The sequence below is a fragment of the Bubalus kerabau genome, chromosome 21 (assembly GCF_029407905.1).
Source record: "Bubalus kerabau isolate K-KA32 ecotype Philippines breed swamp buffalo chromosome 21, PCC_UOA_SB_1v2, whole genome shotgun sequence".
NCBI classification, from domain to species: Eukaryota; Metazoa; Chordata; class Mammalia; order Artiodactyla; family Bovidae; genus Bubalus; species Bubalus kerabau.
Genome location: NC_073644.1, coordinates 39,706,697 through 39,712,122, shown reverse-complemented (window position 1 = coordinate 39,712,122; position 5,426 = coordinate 39,706,697).

Genomic DNA, 5,426 nt, shown 5'->3' with positions numbered 1-5,426 from the left:
ACTCATTCCTTCAGTGGCCAGTTAGCAATGAATTCAGTTTTATATCTCAGAAATGAAAGGGCATAACCAGTAATCTCAATTTTGTCTGAAAATGCTTATACAAATGCTTTTGCATGAGGAAAACTTTCTAAACGAAATTAGGAGTTTAAAGCTAATCTTTCTCTAGTATCTTTCTTTGCTTTGCCCCTATTTTCGGTCTGTGTAGGCCACAATTTCATTCCTATCTATTCTTTAGTGTGGGTGGAATAGGTGGGTGGAAATTTTTATTGACTAAATGAAAGATATGCTTTCATGAACTTCATCATCTGTTTTCCTGAAATAGCATCTCTACATTTTCCAGGTAGCTAAAAGGAAAAATCTCAGCCTCTCTAGACAGTTATTGCAGGATTTTATTTCCATAGTGGTTCAAAGGTCTAAAAATCTTCCCTCCATAGTGGCAAAGAGTACGTATACATGTATGTTTGATCCCAGGAGGCTCCAGTCTTTCCCATCAAAAAATAAAACCCAAACCAAAATAAAACAAACCAACAAAACCCGTATACTTTTGTTGAAAAAACCTTCCAGAAAAAGCATTTGGAACTTCCAAATAACATAAGAACCTGCTATTTTCCAGACTAAGCTATGAACTCTACCATCTCTGAGCCTTTATTATCTATCTACTACCTCTGAGCTCGTCCTTTGTGCTACCATCAACCATCTATCTGCTGAAACTGACCCATCAAGGCAAGCTTTTAATTTTTCATAAATCTCCAATTCCCCTAATTAGAATTAACATTTTTGTCTCCTGGTTCCCATAATACTTTTTCATTCTGTTATAAAAAATAATTCTATTGTCCTCTAAGTTCTATTAGGTTGAACCACATGGGATTGCTGTTTTTTGTAGATTAAAAAATGTTCACTTTCATATGCTTCAATTTATGTAATTAACTTACAGAATTCTGAAGATACACACACTCAGGTACATCTGTGAGGCTGACTCTGTCTTGGGTTGACTTCTGAATCTCTCACATCTTGGCCATAGTAACTCTTCAGCAGGGTTTGTGGAACTGGACTGAATGACATAAACATGGAATGCACGTTGGGGAAATAGAATCATAGACGCCAACTTTCCTCCCCAGATAACTGGCAGATTGCCTGTGTCTTGCAGGTTTGAATTTCAAAGACTTTGAGAGACTTCAACCTGGTGCTCTGATATGTTAATTTAAGTAGAGGATGTCAAGGGAATTTGAAGTAATCAAATTCCAGATTTTAGATAATGCTGATTTTAAGCAAGGAAGCTATTGTATTGCCAATGAATGAGGTGTGTGTGTGTGTGTGCACACACACACTATTTTAATTTGTTTTCCTTTTCAGTAGATATAATTTGAGGTAAAATATTTTATAAACTGATAGGAAGACAAAGTCTTCTTAGTGTCAAAACAATTGTTCTGATTGGTTTGGCAGACTAAGCTGACAATGAACAATTTTTTGTTTATTTATTTATATGCAATAAGGACACAATAAAGAAACCATGTATTATCTTTATGTCCTATTTTTATATTGAGATGAAATTATGATAAAACCAGGCAGCTTCAAAAATCAATAAACTATTCTTTGAATTTGTTAATTTTTCAGTGTAGCCCTGTTCAGTAGATGCAACTGGATATATGTGTTGCATGTATACGCCAAGAACAATTGCATTAGGGATTCAGAGGAAGAAGGAAGGAGCATCTTATGGACTTGGTGTATCTGACATGAATTTTTGATATGAAACAACCTAGTCAGTTGGAAATTCAAGGCCTCTGAATTCTTAATTAGACCTTGGTCTCAAACTGTGGCTGAACAGAATATAAGTCAAATTGTAGAAGATAAAGTTCAAACTTTGTCTTGGGCTACTATGGATTACCTTGTGTGGCGATGGAAAGAATATTGCATTAAATATAGTAAGCTGTCCAAATTTTCCTTTAGGAATTTCCTCCAGCTGCTGGAAGGCAGATACCTCTTAGATTTCAGAGGAAATAAGCCTTGCCCCAGGTCACGTCCCTTCCTGGAGAAGCCTGCAGCCTGTGAATGTCAAGGCAGGGGTACATGGACCTGGCTTTCTCATTCTCTCTCAGGACCAGGGTCATTCCAGCTTCAAAGTTCCCTGGTGGATCAGCTGAGTTGACTTTTTGCCTTTGTTGAGGACAACTCTATCTTCACCAAATTCTGCTTTGTTCCCTCTCTTCCCTTGATCCCAATAATTTTCCCAACAAATTTCTTGTATGTTTATCTCTGTCTTAGAGTCTGTTTTCAAGGAGCCCAATTTATGACAGTATCAAATTAGGAGAGAGGTAATTTGCAAATTGACTCTGAGCTCAGCCATGTGACTTGCTGCAGCCAATGGCTCATTAGCAAACATGACCCAAGTAGAGGGTTGATGAGTGCTTGTATAGTGGAGCCTGCCCTCTGGGAATTCTCCATCTTGGAAGCAAGGTGTGCTGAAAAGAAGCTTGGGCTAGAAGACTCAATGATGACAGGCTCCTGGAGGGAGGCCAAACTCCCAGTTGATTAAGCCTCCTGAGAGGCTTACTAAAGAGAGTAGAGGAACTGCTTATGTGAGCTCAGAATCAGGAGAATAATATATTGTTGGTGTAAGCCACTGAATTTGAGGTGGTTTATTACATAATGGGATACTGAATGACATCATCTCTGGGATCCTCCCCAATCTTTTGTTCTCCAGTTTGGATGTGAGAATTGGACTATAAAGAAAGCTGAGCGCAGAAGAATTGATGCTTTTGAACTGTGGTGTTGGAGAAGACTCTTGAGAGTCCCTTGGACTGCGAGGAGATACAACCAGTCAATCCTAAAGGAGATCAGTCCTTGGTGTTCATTGGAAGGACTGATGTTGAAGTGAAACTCCAGGAGTTTAGCCACCTGATGTGAAGAGCTGACTCATTTGAAAAGACCCTGATGCTGGGAAAGATTGAGGGCAGGAGGGGAAGGGGACAACAGAGGATGAGATGGTTGGATGGCATCACTGACTCAATGGACATCGGTTTGGGTGGACTCCGGGAGTTGGTGATGGACAGGGAAGCCTGGTGTGCTGTGGTTCATGGGGTTGCGCAAAGAGTCAGACACGACTGAGCGACTGAATTGAATTGAATTGAATAATTGTAAACAATGGGGGAAAACTTGAATAGAGGAGAAAGCATATGGCGACAAACCACCCTCTGAAATAATTCTTTCACTTTGGGGAAATGCACATTTAAGCTGTCTCTATTTCATGACCAAGTGACAAGTATATAAATACCCTCCACAAAAGGAACACCTCATCCATCCTTCAGTGCTGACTAATCCCATCTGTCTGGCAGGTTGTGTGGACACCCTGGCTCCAAGTCGAGATGAGAATGAAGATACCAAAATCTCCCTCAAATCTTCACATTTCTGAATCTGCAACAGATGTTAAATGTAATTTAATCAAAGTTGATTGATTCAGCACACTGTTTTCTCATCTATTAAATGAGGTTTCCACAGTGAGTTGGAGGGAAAAAAGGGAAAAGTTAAACAGAACATAAATCAATGTGTCCACTTGAGAACAAATTTGACTGGATTTTATATTTGTCTTATTTATTTTTGAAATAGCTTTTGTTTGTTCTTCCTTTTCAAGAAATTCTTGCTAACGAAAGGTTGGGTTTTTTTTTTTTTTTTTTTCTGTCCTTCTCAGTAGAGTTACATACCCATCAGTAAAAGGGAGACACAGATCTTGTGTTTGGTTTATTTTCTGTGTTGGCAAATTAACAGATCAGAGCAACAGCTTTGATTTTATCTTAGTCTTTTCCTTTCCTCCAACCCCTTTCCAAATGACCAAGAACCTTTTTTACCAACTCACTCCTGGGGTTGAGAGTGAAAAAGCATGGGATTCAGTGTGTGTGTGTATAGGGGATGGGGAACTTGAGGGGGCAGAGCTATTGTTATTCATTGTAAAACTAGCCAAACTTTGTACATTTCCAAAAGAAATATCTGATGGCAGATTCTTTGCCATCATATACATTTAAAGTCCAGTGGATCTGTGTCTAAGGGGAAAATGCTATTTTATTCTATTTAAATTTAATTTAATTTTAGTTTTGGCTATGCTGGGTCTTTGTTGATGCGCCAGCTTTTCTCTAGTTTCGGCCAGCAGGGGTTACTCTTTAGTTGTGGTGCTTCTCATTGCGGTGGCTTCTCTTGTGGAGCACAGCCTCCAGGGCTTCAGTAGTTGCAGCTGCTGGGTTCTAGAGCACAGGTTCAGTAGTCGTGGCGCACAGGCTTAGCTGTCCTATGGCATGTGGGATCTTCCTGGATCAGGGATCAAACCCATGCTGCCTGCATTGGAAGGCAGATTCTTTACCACTGAGCCACCAGGGAAGCCCCCGGAAAATGCTATTTTAAATTCAGTGCTCATACTAAAAGAATATTAAAAATAGCTTGAAAACAATAAAACGATGAATACTTATTGAATGCTAGTTGTTTTCCAGACTCTCCACTTTTATTAACTAATTTTTCTCACAAAGCTAAGAGGTAGATTCAGTTATTGTCCATATTAACAGTTGAGGAATGGGGCTATGGAGAAATCATGGAGCTGGCCCAAGGACGCTCTGGCAGAGTAAAAATGTCCACAGGTTCTTTGATACTCTCTCATTGAGAGGAGTCACCTCCCAGTGCACCTGTCTGCCTTGGCTAATAGAATATGCCAGAAGTGATGCTTTGCCAATGTTTGGGTCCAATCCTGAAGAGTTTGGCAATTTTCACTTCTTGTCTCTTGACAAACAGTGTTTGCTCTTGGAGTTCTGAGATACCTTGAGATCATGCTGGGAGGAGGCTGATGGGGGCCAAGTGAGAGGACCTCGTGTAGAAGGAGTGATGCTCAGTGACCCCCAGTTGTCACAGCTTAGCCCCCAGCTTTTCAGGTCACCCAGGTGGGGCCCCAGACATTGCATATACAGATAAGCACTTTCTGCTGTACTGTCAGAATTCCCGACACATGGATTCATGAGTGAAATGATGATTATTGTTTTAAGCCACAGAGCATTGGGGTGGTTTATTATGCAGCATAAGTAGAACATTCACATGGCTATTACATTTACAACACAAGTGGATTTGACCCAAGTGGCCTGGCTCCGGAGTGGTGTGTTTAACAAGTATTCTCTACCATATTTATGTTACCCAGACGCTCTGCCTTCTTAGTTCAAATAGCAGCTCTCCCACATCTATCGGGCTTCCCAGGTGGCACTAGTGGTAAAGAATCTGTTTGCCAATGCAGGAGATGTAAGAAACACCATTTTGATCCTTGGGTCAGGAAGATGCCCTGGAGGAGGAAATGGCACCTCACTCTAGTATTCTTGCCTGGAAAATCCCACGGACAGAATCCATGGGGTAGCAAAGAGTTGGATGTGACTGAGCAGCCGAGCACACACACTCCCACACCT